The following is a 14955-nucleotide window of genomic DNA, read 5'->3' as shown; positions in this document are numbered from 1 at the left end:
GGGCAACTAAGCCCCCTCCCACGCTCACTTTTTTCCCAAAGCCACCGGATCATAATTTTTAGACAACCATTTTGTTCAGCTAGTTCGAAAAATAAAATAACTATGTCTTTGAGGATGACCCCCACAGTCTCCGGGGGACGGTCTTCAATTTATGAACTATGTCCAATGTTAACATATAATATTGGTTATTAAGAAGTATACAGAAGTTTTCAGGGCAAATTTTTTCTGGTAGTTGGGAGGGGAGGGTTGGGTTTTACGTGAGAGGAGCTTTCCGTGGAGGAAGAGACATTGCTTTGAAGGGACGTCGGATTTCCCAGCATTATTTAAAAAACAATAAGAAATTAAATAAAAAAACAATTTTTTCAACTGAAAGTAAGGAGCAACACCAAAACTTAAAACAAACAGAAATTAATACGTACATGATTGGGTTCGCCCCCTAGTCATTACCTCGCTCTTTGCGCTTAATTTTTTTTTAGTTTCATCAGAACTATTTATTCTAATTAACGGCATTTGTGATTAAGGGGCCATTCTTATAAAACTGGAAGAATATTTGAACTTCGGCGTAAAAAGCGAGGTATTGACTACGGGTTACGTAAATTAATTCGTAAGTTACGTTAGATCAAAAGTACGCGAAAGCCAATTAACCAAAAAAAAGAATTACTATGCAAATTTCTTTATAATTATTCATGTACGGTGAGCCAACATCTAAGCTGCATTAATTCAAAAACGTTCAGAAATTAAATAAACAAACAAGCTTTTTTAACTGAAAGTAAGACCGTTATTAAAACTTAAAACGAACAGAAATTATTCCGTATGTTAAAAGGGCTGTCCCCTACTCAAATATATTTATATATATTCATATATATATAAATATATATATATATATATATATATATATATATATATATATATATATATATATATATATATATATATATATATATATATATATATATATATATATATATATATATATATATATATATATATATATATACATATATATAATTGAGCTATATCACCTAAAATTAAATTTTTACTTACTTAAATTTCTCTCAGCTCCTTTCCCGTGATGATAATTTTCAAACTGAAGGAATTTACTCCGGGTGTTTGACAACTTGGCTTTAGTTTTGATTTCAGACCATCAACAATCGAAAGGTTTCATTTTGTTAACTTTTTATTGAGCTTTTTTTGTGACGTTTGGAAGCCGGAAGTAAGTTTATATGAAAAAAGGCGACAGCTTGTCCTTTATTTTGACCGTGGCGAGTAAAAATCAGGGCTAACAATTCCATTTATAGGTGAAAGAATTTTGAAGGCATTTTCAGAAAGTTTGCTTCAGGGAAGAGCAAGCAGGATCACTGCCTTAACCAGAATGAAATTGATAAAATAGAACGAGTTCAGAAGAGATCACTGCAAATCATTTGTTCCCCTCTACCTTACTCCTTTTACCTCAAGGAATTTAAGTCCCTTTCTTCCCGCCGAGAAAAATTATGCCAAAGATTTGGCTCCTCCCTCCTTCAACATCCCATCTGCCAATGAGTCCTTCCCCCCCCTTTTGTCCCTCTATGATCTCGTCCCCCCCGGGACGTGGCTCAGAAGGTTCCAAAACTAAACCCAGTCCACTATAACACCATGCGCTACAGTAAAAGCTTTGGGCCAAGCTTTGTCAAGTATTGCAATGATCTCTAGTGTTTTTATTGTTTGGTTTATTTTTATCCTGATGAAGTTTTATCAGATAATTTTATTCTCAATCTCAAGGGTTTTTATTCTTTAGTTTATTTTTATCCTGACGAAGTTTTATCATACAATTTTATTTTGCTAATTATGACTAATAGACATCATATTTGGGCTTTGCCCACGAGATCTATATCTTGTTTTTGAATTAAATGAATTTGAATTTGAAAGCAACCCCGTAAAATAAATACCGAGCTTAAAAAATAAGTAGATTTAAGTCTTAGCACTCATTTGGTGATGAGTGACATTGTTTTATGAAAGTAATTTGTTTTACGTATTAAATTTTGAAAATGTGTCCACTTTATGTCCCAAATGTCTAAATGTGTCCATTTTTTGCCCTATTATGTCATTATGTCCAGGCACATAGAAATATGTCCTTTGGACATAAAATATGTCCAGTTGACAACCCTGATTATAAGGATGACTGCCGCTTTAAATTAAGCTCATTACACAGCCGAAGAAAAGTACTTCCACCTGAAATTAATATTCTTCAGTACAGATACAAGGTGTATTTTCAGGTGTGCGTTTAACTGAATCCAAAGCAGCTGAATCCCTGCGCGGCTGAACCCCCGTTTAGATAAACCCCCTAATAACTGAACCCCTCTGCAACTGAACCCCCGTGTAACTGAACTCCCATACAACTGAACCCCCGTGCAATTGAACCCTCTTGTAATTGAACCCCAGGACTTAGTTTTTCTGTATTCGATCAATCTTAAGTAATATCATGGGGCATAAATGCCCCATGATATTATGAATGTCAAGATCATTCATAAGATGGCTCTGTTTTACTGTTGCAAAAAAAAAAAAAAAAAAATCAGATGTCACAAACCATTAAAGCAGATTTATTTATCTTTTTTTCAGACGAATCCGACCTTAATTCAACGTTGAGCAATAAAAACCTGTGTTGAATATTTTTGAGCTTTGTGAATCTATATAGAAAAATTTTATCAGATGGCTTTGAGGAGATTACAGCTAAAACGGGCATTGAATGCGGTCTAGGTTTACTCCGGCCTTTTTCCATATTCACTCAACATGCCCTCAAAGTTTAAGCTTAATACCCTCAGCTGTTCTCGACACAATACAGGCACTTATTACTTGAAAACTGGATGTACATACTATCTTTTTATTTTGTTGAAGATACCCCTACATATTTCTCGAACGGTGTGGTGAATACACATTTCGAAACAAATTCACACCGAACCGGTTTGTCAAGAGTGAGGAAAGTTGACAGGGGATTAACGTTCTCAGTGATCTAAGAATTGCAATTTGAATTAGTGCGATACTGCATTTAAATGGACGCTTGGAGCCCAATTTTATTTGTTTACATCATCAGTACATGAAAATGTTTGCAGAATAAAGGAAAAGATTCAGAACTAGAATAAAGCTTGTGAGTGAAGTTTGTTTCAAAAGAAAGAAAGATGAAAGGTATAACAAATTTTACTCTGATTATCGAGCTACCCACATTCAAAAGCATCATAGTGAGGAACTGAAGACAGTACCGAGGTGAAGATTAGGCCAAATATTATGTAAAAGACCACTCTATTCGATATTCAAAAATGATGCCAGGAAGCTCAAAGAAAACTGTTAGAGGCCCTGTGACGAGCGAACTTTACCTCGACCAGCAAGATAGCTTAGTGCAATTTAAGTCAACAGAAAGCTTAGAGTGTATTTTTAGTGGTGCCTCTTGTTTTAGTGTTTCGCAATCACAGCCACCTCTTGTATCGCATTCTCAGATAGCGAAAGATGTTTCTCACAGAAGTTCAGGAGATGTACTAGTTGTCAGTACACGATTTGATAGGATGGATTCGCAAAATCTGAGCAGAATCTTACTTTTAAGGGGGACTTTGATCAACAAGTGTCAGTTTGTTTAAGGGCAGTAAACTTAATGGCTAAACAAGGAAATCATAATAAGGTTCGGAATAACTAAAATAATCTGTCCTTAATTTTTATTATATATGCTAAGAAAAATGAGTTATTCTGAAGGGAGGTGAACATGTCCCTTTAATATGCAAAGCTTATGTATTTTTATCTAAGTTAATTTTGTTTTGTGAGTTATAAGACAGTCCTGGTAAGTATTCTTTGCTACAGGATCGGAACATTGGAGCCGCGTGAGTTTTAGAGACATTGGATTATACTTAGATACATATACAATATAGTGGTATTACTATGCAGCGGATCTCTACACGTTTGAACTTGCTCTCTTCTTTTGGGGTTCTTACTCTTTTTCCTTTCAAGGTATGCTTTAAAATGGAACTGAAGTAATCTGAACTAAAGCGTACCAAATTACCTGCAAGAAGCAAAGAAAAATACAGTTTTGAAATTTCCTTTCAAGTGCAATAGGTTCTGGCCAGGTTTCCTTATAAAAGTTATTGAATCTGTTTCGAGCTTTTCAACTTTTTCGAATATTTAAAAGAAATACAGACAAACAACTATGGTGAAATTGAAGTAATATTTCATAGAACTTTTGAGGAAATTCGTCCTGGCCCATCCTTGAAAAATATCGGAGTCTGAATAGAAGACGATGCAGCTGGAAAAATCGAAGTTACTTATCCCTTCAGGTCTGACACTGTGGAATCTGGTGAAAGAAACAAAAAAACATTGGAAGAAGTTCGCTGCTCAGAAATTGATCACAAAGAAACGGTAGGAATCGGCAATATCTTTGCTCCTCTTTTTTGCATTATTGGCTTTACCGAAGCAGCAAAAAAAACTGACAATTGAAGTTTAGTTGGATTCCGTCACTAACAAATTAGACACTGCGATACAAGTGCTAGACATAAAGTGATCAATCAGTGAATATGGGACTGGGCTTATTTGTCAGTCACAGAAATTCATTTCTCGAAAAATGTCAAGAATGGAAGAAGTAGAATCTGAAGCCGAAAGTTTAGAGCAAGCCAAAAAATCAATTTGCAAATAAACAAGGAAACCCAATACCAGAGTTCCAAACACAAGCTGAGGTTTTTCAGAAACTGGTACAATGAGTACGCGCACCTAGAGTCGAGAAATATTTAGCCTACTGCTTTTCCTGTTCGGTGTTCCCAACAGGACATGGCCGCGAATGCAGAAATAAAGATTCTTCATTAATAAAAGGAACTAGAAACTGGCACAAAATGCGAAGCAAGAGCAACAAGGCTGGAAAGCCCGTCATTCACTTCGAATCAAATGGTCACTAAGTTCTGTACTTTATCTTATTTTTTTAGAGAAAGAGATAAATCATTACCAAGCTTAATTAACAAGGAAGAACTAATGAAATGCATAGAGTCAGAAAAAGAAAGGGGAAGAGGGCGTAGTATTATGCACATAATACTAAATGGTACCACCACTTTAGGTAATCAAAGGCAGGCATTTTGTGGGAAGAACCATGACGGAGAAAATTACAATGAGCTAGCCAATCTTCTTTCGAGACATTACATCGAAATGGGCAATTGGATGAAAAACCGGAACAAGCCGAATGTCACCAGCTATCTGTCGTATAACCCAGTTTACTGGGCTTCCTGCCTTCTTTTTTAATTTTTTTTGCTAAATCTTAAAATAAGTATAGTGGCGCAAAGCAGCAAAATTTTCGAATCTAGCATTAAAAGTTGTTTCTTTCTATTGATGAAGTTTTAATTCTTCATGCCCTCGGTTGTATTATTTTCTATAGCGCTTCTGAGAATAAGAGACACAGATTTAGCTCTAAATGAGCTTAGTATAACCTTGCAGTTATATGGACGCATTTGTTAGCAAAATATGTCAGCTGTTTCCGATATTTTGGAAAGAAAGAAAAATATTTCCCGACAAGTTTTTTCTTAGCAGAGCCACTGGAATGGTCCCAGCCAATGGAATCGTTGAAAAATATCAAGTTTTGTAAGGCTCTACCTGACAAGTCATTTTCTAGTTGGCCAATTGGTTTCTGTCAACTTCGCGCAGATGGACCAGTCAATTTCGTTGTCTTTGCCCGAGGGAAGTCTTATAAAACATAGTAATGGACCAACAAAATATTAAGTTTTTGTTAGCTTCCCGCAAATGAAGCAGTAAACTTCGTAGTCCTTTGCCCGACAGAAGTCTTTAAAGACATTAGATTTGACCAATAAAATACCAAGTTTTGTAGGGCTCGGCTCAACAAGTCGTATTCTAAGAGGGGCAATTGATGTCTGTCGACTTTGTGCAGATGAAGCAGTAAATTTTGTTGTTTTTTTGCATGACGGAAGTCTTTCATGACCAACAAAACACCAAGTTTTGCAGGACTCCACTCGACTAGTCATTTTTTAGAGAGCCAATAGGCTTCCGTCGGCATCACTTTCATGAAGTAGTAAGTTTCGTCAGGCTTCGCTTGATGAAACCCCTTTCCCGAAGCTTCACTATGTGCCGAACGATAGCTACTTTTGTCGAGCTTCGCCCGACAATTTCCTTTCTGAAGACCTCAGGGGGGAGGGGGACATCATCCCACCCCTCATATTGGCGCCCCCACCACTACCGCTACCACTACTGTGACTACTACTGCTACTACTAATACCACAACAAAAAAAAAAGGTATTAAGGTGAAAATCTAGGGAAATGCTGATTTAGTTGAATTAAATCAAAACACTATGTATATGCAGTTGGAAAAGGACATATTAGCAATACCTTGTGAACCACTTTGAGGGTTATGTTGGAACTTAAGGTACGTGATGGAGATGTTGAACTAACCAAAAGGCATTTTATGCATACTGCTAATACTTGTTCTACTGCTACGACGACTGCTCCCTTTTCAGGGCCCATTTCTATCTTCAACAGGGTCAAGTTGAAACTGACTATTCCCTTTTAATTTATTAATATGTCAGTGCAAGATATTAATATTACGTCGTCTGCCTTCATCTTCCATATCTTTGATAGTTTCATCCACGGCCCCAACTTCACTCCTTCTTAATTCACGTTTTAATGCTTTCTCCACTTTCTTTACATTCCTCTTATTTTCGTATGATCTATCACTCATATAATTTTTGTACAGGAATTACTGTATAATTCCTTGTCTCTGTTAAACATAAAACATTTTCACTAATATTCCTAGCTGTTTTTATAACTTTCATCCCTAAGACTCTATCTTCAACTTCACAAACATGTTTCCTTAAATTATTTCATTCATCTTCTATATTGTCAAATTTTCAACTCTCCAGTTTAGCATTTACCTGTTCCAGGAAAGTTTCTCTCAAATTTATATCTTGGAGTCTATCAGTGTTCACAGCAAAACAGAGCTTTTTTATGGATCATCTTGACAGGCAAATTTTTAATGACTTTAAAAAACAAACAATTCCAACAAGATTGAACATACAAAGGTTCTAACTTGTGTTTTACCCCATAATGTTACCTGAAATTTTTAGAATAAAAATTGAGTACGGGGTTTCAGTTGCCCAAGGGTTCAGTTACATAAGGATTCAGCTGCACAGGGCTTCAGTTGCATGGGGTTTCAGTTGCACGGGGTTCAGTTGCACGGGGGGTTCAGTTACATGGGGGTTCGGTTACACGAGGGTTTAGTTAAATGGGATAATGTTGCACGAGGTTTTAGTTACACGAAGATTCAGTTACATGAATGTTCGGTTGCATGGTGGTTCAGTTGCACAGGAGTTCAATTACAGGGTTTAGTTTCCTGGGGGTTCAGTTACAAGGGATGCAGTTGAAATGCAACAGTACATTACGCATGTGGGCTTCGTGCGACACGCACATTCCCGTTCGCTGTGAAAATTTTCTTATTCTGCTATTTTGTATTTTTTTGGTCACAAATACTAGGAGACCATTAAAGATGACAATCATCGCCGGAGCAGCATATTGCCACCGCAATCAATGGAAAAGCATTAGATTGTTGCTTAAGCACATTTCTAAGTTACTTGAATCCATACTAAAATATATCTTTTCAAGAGAACGGTAATTACATTTAATCGTCTTTTTTTGCGTACAATCTGTACTAGTACCACAATAAATTGTCTATCAACTAGTTAAGAGTCTTTTGAAAATAATAACAAATCTTAAGATAATGCGCACATAAATGAACAAAGAAATTTATGAAGAAACTGTTCAGTTAAGAAAAACAGTAAAAGAGCAAATAAAAACAATAAAAACGGAAGAAAAGTCATTTGACAAAGCACGACAAAGCAGAGTTGTCAGCAAATAGACGCTCACATACATACAAATAAACATTACAAAAACCCTTACATTACAAAACATACATTGTATATACATTGCACATAAAATACATTATATAAACATTACAAATAACATTACATGTGAATAAACGATCCAACTAAGAGAGATAGAGAAAATTTATTATAAAAAATAAATACTAACTACACTAGTTTAGCGACCACCTAAATAAGCCAAAAACTGTCTAGGATGGTGGTGGTAAAATACACCAACACAAGGAAAAAATAACCAGTTCGTAACACACTCCCTAATGGATAAACAATTCTTATAACAAAACAATTTCGTCAAATTTGTCAAAAGTGTGTATAACTCTCTTAATTGAAAGGCTGCCACTACCTTTAATCACTCATAGTCGTTCTGTACCAAGTCCAAGGGCTCTGGGCCAACCAACAATCCAATCGCATTGTTTTTTAGAATTCGTATAAGCCATATAACGGTTAAAATGTACCAAAATAAATGGTACCCCAATACAGCGTGTATGAATAGACACGGGAAAAATAAACAAAGCGTATGACAAATAAATGGAAAAAATACTTAAGTTTTCTAATTATACCCACGTTACTAGACCAAATTTTACAAACAGGTGGTACATATACTGCGAGTAATACAATCTCTTCAAACCAAACCCCCGAGTATTAAGTCGAAGAAATACACTTTAAAATTCCACCCTGTGTTACAATATCCTGAATTGAAGGATAAAAACAGGAAAACAGGAAAAATTGACAAAAGTTCGCTTACCCAAATTAACCTTAAGCCTATTTAACGTCAAACAAGAATGTAACATATTAACATTATTAATCATTGACGTCTGGTGCAACTTCTTTACCTTTTCAATGGCGGTAGTTACAATATCATAAGGGAATAATACTGATTCATTCTGGTTATTATTTGTCATACCACTAACGCTAAAACAACAATGGGGGATAAGACTAGTCACATCATCTACCAAAAACCAAAAACAGAATCAGACCAAGAAGATTACCTTGTGGGACACCACAAACAACTGGACACACTTCGGATTCTAAAATTTTAGATATTCGAAATACCATAAGCGTAAGACACACGAGGGAGCTTAGGAAAAAGCAGTATAAAAGTTTAAAACACTATGCTTGAGAGTCTAAAATGCAATTATTGAAAGTGCTAGGGCAGAAACAGTTCCCTGACTGGCACCTTTGCCTGACCTTCATTAAACGGTTTGGAAGAACTATATTTATCAGCAGGTGGCTTAAGATGAACTTTCAGACTCCACTGCTTGCCTAATGAGAGACATGTTCGCTGCCTGTTTTACTGCTACTACCACTGCTAACAGCTCACCGCAGCAACAAGCCACCTAAGACCTACACAGCCATGTGTGCTCCTCCTCTATCCCAACCTATTCAAAGCCTCCCTCTTTACACCCTCCCGGGAAGTTCCCATTTCCTTTAAATGTTTTTTATGAAATCTTCCATCCCAAGCGTGGACAACCTGCTTTCTGTTTACCCCTAGACAGTTGGCCAAAAAGGACAATCTTTTACAATCTGTCATTTGTCATCCGCTAAGATTGTATCCTTCACCTTCACTTGCCCTAGCCATCTCAATCTTTTTATCATTACAGCCCAAAAAAACGGGAATGAACCACTCTTTTCGTAGAGTCTACTGTTTGAAATATGGTCAGTCAGCTGGGTACCCAGAACAAACCGTAGAAAATTTTTCTGGAAAACATCTAGCAAATCTTCATCCGCTTTTCGGAGTACCCATACTTCAGAACCATAATTGACTATTGTCATCATTGTAGCTTCCGATATTCTAATTTTGGTTTGTAGACTTATCTTTTTGTTCTTCCAAACTTTTTTTCAACTGTGAAAAAATACCCTGAGCCTTGGCTATTCAACTTTTAACATTTTTGCTGTTCTCACCGTCTTTATTAACAATACTAACAAGGTAAGTGAAGCTGCCCACCAGATCAATCTTTTCGTTAACCAACGTCACCTTTTCGTCTTCACTTATTCCGAGCCTTAGTGACTTAGTCTTCTTAACATTAATTTTCAAACTTATTCTAGCACTCAGAACTCGTCAAGTCTCTAAAAGTTTACTATTTTGCTCATATTTTCATCTAGAATGCTTTAATCGCCAGCATAATTTTAAGTCCAGGAGATTTTTTCCTCCCCGTTTGATTTCGTGGTCTCCCATTACCTGTCCTATTCTCTCTAAGACAAAGTCCATCAAAATACTCCATATGAAGAATGATATAAAATAATCCTGCTTAACTCCTGATTTGATACGAAACCAGCTGCTAACCTCACTTCCTACTTTAACCGCAGTAGTGTTTTGCCTGTTTTGCTGCAAAAAAAAAAAGCTATTTCTGCATGCACCAGTGACTTGAATGCCCAATGGACATTATATCTAGCCAAAAAAGCGCTTCCTTACAATTATAACTGCAGGAAACAATTCTTAGAAATGTGTTTATTAAAATACGGTAAAAATGAAATAATCTTTTGTTATCCTTAGCGGATAAAAACTATTTTACAAATAAATATTTAAAAAATAATTTAAGTAATCTAGCTTAAAGAAGAAGAAATTTTTATCACTGGTGCAACTTTTTTAGGCATAATTCTCAAGATTTTAGCTGGCTTTTGATATACTCATCTATTATTTTCAGAACTTTTTCAAAAAAGAAAAATTTTCAAAGAAAAGTAAAGAGCATTTCTAATCATTAAAGTGAGCAGAAATAAGATCATTTAGTCAGTCAATCTTAAAAGAAGTAGAATTGTTAATTGAATAAAAAAAATGAAAGCTTAAATGAAAATCCATATCAAACCTTAATAGCTTAGTGGAAAGATGTAAGATCAGAAAAATAAGATCTTAGCATGTTGATTTGCTAAAAATTGGTGATTCAGGGGAAATCAAACAGGATTATAGTACTTTATTCAACAGTTATTTAATATAATGTAGCATGTTTGTATTATAATGATAGATTATATTCAAGATACATCTTACTTAAAATACAAAGCAAGAAATCATTTATCACGCATAATTAAAGTTTAAAAATAATTGAGCCAGATATTGATTTAATGTCATTATATTTGAAATAATGAACGAATTAAATTGAACCACCATTAGTCTTTTCGATTGCATGGGAAAGATGGCAACCAATGATGGGGGTAAAAAAAATATTAATAGGAATTAATGTAAATTGCAGAGTTAGATAAAATCAAATTTTTCCAATGTCAGCAAAGACAAAATCCAAAACAAGACTAAAAGGCTGGGCAGATTAAAAATAACAGCATTAATTCATTATGGACCCTTTTTTCCTTGTTTTGAAATTAGGATTTATTTCTTGGTTAAAGTTCAATAGCTTAAATTACGGTACCTCAACTTTCAAAATCAATCAATTCAGACAAACTTATAAAAGCCAGTTCAATTTTGAGGTAAACAGGAACATCAGGAGCTTCTCACAGATGTCGCAATGGTTTCGTTTATCAGTCGTAACCAACTGGCTAATTAAAAACATCAACGCTAGGAACAGTCACTGTTTTTTCAGCAAGGATTCCCAAATATTCAAAGAACAGTTACCCTTCGTTCCCACATGCTGCGGATTGCGGAAAATCGATGCGGATTTGCGGATTCCGCAAAGATTTTTGTTTGCGGTTTTGCAGAAAAACACAAATCCACATTCGTTGAAATTTTTCGATACTTGCGGAAAAACACATGCGGATTAGCAACTGAAGAATAATTGATATTTATAAAAATAGAAACGTTTTAGAGAAGAAGTTTTTTTCAACTTGGTGCTTTTCATAGGCAGCGTGCTAGCGCTGCCTAAGTAAAGAACGATGTGGGCACAGTGTGTTTTTTTTTGTCCTCCATACCCGGGCACTTCGCGTCAAAGGAGTTGTCGTAGAAACTTCAAAAAGGGCTAATTAGATTGGAAGTTTGGGTGGCTAATGCCCTTTTTATTAGTCAAAAGTGATTGGAGGGCAACTAGTCCACCCACGCCCATCATTCCCCCAAACACATCCAATAAAAATTGTGAGATAGCCATTTTGTACATCGTAGTTGATTTCCAGTTAGAAAATATTTATTTGAGGAGGACACTCCCCCAAAAACCTCAGGGCAAGGGTTTTAAGTTATGCCCTGGGGGCATATTAGGTTTTTATAAAAGGCGTTGTCGTAGAAACTTCAAAACAGGCTCATTCGATTGGAAATTCGAAGGGCTAGTACCCTTTTTAATAGTCGAAAGTGATTAGAGGGCAACTAACCCCCTCCCACGCCCATCATTCCCCCAAACATATCCAATCGAAATTTTAAGATAGCCATTTTGTTCAGGGTAGTAGATTTCCAGATAGAAAATATGTTTTTGAGGAGGACACTCCCCCACAACCATCAAGGCAAGGGTTTTAAGTTATGCCCCGGGGGCAAATAAGGTTTTTATAGAAGGCGCTGTCATAGAAACTTCTAAAAAAGGTCATTCGATTGGAAATTCAAAGGGCTAGTACCCTTTTTAATAGTTGACAGTGATTGGAGGGCAACTAGCCCCCCCCACGCCCATCATTCTCCCAAATACATTCAATAAAAATTTTGAGATAGCCATTTTGTTCAGTGTAGTTGATTCCCAGATAGAAAATATGTTTTTGAGGAGGTGACTCCCCCACAACCCTCAGGGCAAGAGTTTTAAGTTATGCCCTGGGGGCATATAAGGTTTTTATAGAAGACATTGCCGTAGAAACTTCAAAAGGGGCTCATTTGATTGGAAATTCAAAGGGCTAGTGCCCTTTTTAATAGTCGAAAGTGATTAGAGGGTACCTCCCCCCCCCTCCCCCGCCGCCCATCATTCCCCCAAACACATCCAATCAGAGTTTTTAGATAGCCATTTTATTCAACGTGGTTGAAATTTTTGGAAATTATGCATTTAAGGATGACAACCCCTCCCCCCATAGCATTAAGGACACGGGCTGTAAGTCATGCCCTTGAGGCACATAAAGATTTTGTTGTAAGCGTTGTCGTAGAAACTTCAAAAGGGCTAATTCAAGTGGAAATTGAAAGCTAGTGTCTTTTTTAATAGTTGAAAGTGATTGGATAGCGACTAACGCCCCTCTCATGCCTACCCTTTTCCCAAACACATCGAATTTAAATTTTGAGATATCCAGTTTGTTCAACGTAGTTGAGCGTTCTGGAAATTAGGTCTTTTAGGAAGATAATCCCCTCAGAGCCCCTAGTGCAAGGGTTGTAAGTTATGCCCAGGGGGCATATAAGGTTTATATAGAAAGTTGTTCTATAAATCATAGGTAGCGCGATCGCGCTGCCAAAGTAAAAACGAGGACACTCAAGAACGAGACAAGAAACGTGGACTAAGTAAAGAGGAGGACAATCCCCCACAACCCTCAGGGCAAGAGTTTTAAGTTATGCCCTGGGGGTATAAAAGAACGATGTTGGCATAATGTATTATTTACTATTTTTTTCCCCTTTAGAGCAGGGCACTTCGTATCGAAGAAGTTGTCATAGAAACTTTGAAAAGCGCTCATTCAATTGCAAATTGGAGTGACTTGTACCTATTTTAATATTCGAAAGTGATTGAAACGCGACTAACACCCCTTCCACACCCACCATTTCCCAAAACACATTCAATCAAAATTTTGAGATAGCCATTTTGTTCAGCGTAGTATATTTCCAGATAGAAATTATGTTCTTGAGGACAGTCCCCCTCAGCCCTTAGGGCAAGGGCTGTAAATTATGCCCTGAGAGCATATAAGATTTTTATAGAAGGCGTTGTCGTAGAAACTTAAAAAAGGCTCATTTGATTCGAGATTCAAAGGGCTAGTGCCTTTTTTCACAGTCAAAAGTGATTAGAGGGCAACTAACCCACCTCTCACGCCCCCCTTTTCCCCAAACCACATATAATCAAAACTTTGAGATAGCCATTTCATTCAACATAGTTTTAAGTTCTGAAAATCAGCATCGATAAATAAATAAAACCCAAAACGAACAGAAATTACAATAAATAACAGAGTCAAACTCGAAACGAGCAGAAATTAAGATAAGTTTGGCGCAAAACCCCTGTGCCTTCTTAAGGCCAGAACAATATTTTCACTTTGCTGAAAAAATACAAATGAATGTGCATTGTCAATTTAATTTACATATACTGATATTTAGTAATCAAAATGTTAATATTATTTGATTTATTAAAGTTATAAAAGTAAATACATTTATATTTTTTCAGTAAAGTGTAAATTTTGTTCTGGCATTGGGATGGCACGGGGGTTTTGCGCCCAACTTATGTTAATTTCTGCTGGTTTTGAGTTTGACTCGGTTACTTATTGTAATTTCTGTTCGTTTTGGGTTTCATTTATTTATCGATGCTGATTTGTAGTTGTTTTACGCTTGGTAGATTATTTGATTTTATTTTTGCTCATTTTTTGTTTAATGGAGTTCTTTACTTTTTTTTGAAAAAGTTATTTTCTGGAAAGAGTTTTTTTAATTAATCTCCCAAAATGTTCCACCGAAAGACCTCTTGTTCTAGCAGAATTATCTAATTGAAAGAGGGATTCTACAGGAGGGAGCTTTTCAATACGTGATGGATAATTAATGTCTCTTATACATTTTTTGCCACGTCTTCTTCCAGACACAAGTGTCAGTTCATCTTTTTTATTGATGGGGGTAACAACAAACATGCCAAACTCTACGTCAGGACTGATTAAGATTTTGAAATCTTTTCCAAGATGAAAAAGTGAATGGCTATACAAGGATTGTTTGATTATACCTTACATTTACTTGGCCTTTGCTACAGGCCTTTATATTTTGATCGTTTTTAGGCTGACTTTTCGGTTTGAGAGATTTCCTCACTTTGTTAGAAAAATTTCAACATGAAATTGGTGATGTTAGTTACTATTTCACTTAATAAATCGTTTTTTGCATAGACAAGCAATTTTTTCGTTGAGTTTTTAACTTGGAAACAATAGCCAAGCATTTCTGCGAAAAAGCCAAGCTTATAATCTCACATGTACACTTAATGCTGGAAGAAAATATTTGTTTGTTTAATGTATATATTTCGGTAACGTTAAGAAAAACATTTAAGGAAGAAATAACGATATTCAA

The sequence above is a fragment of the Artemia sp. Qi Xiang Cuo genome, chromosome 11, assembly GCF_049724085.1.
Source record: "Artemia sp. Qi Xiang Cuo chromosome 11, ASM4972408v1, whole genome shotgun sequence".
Lineage (NCBI taxonomy): Eukaryota > Metazoa > Arthropoda > Branchiopoda > Anostraca > Artemiidae > Artemia > Artemia sp. Qi Xiang Cuo.
This window is presented reverse-complemented; position numbering follows the sequence as displayed.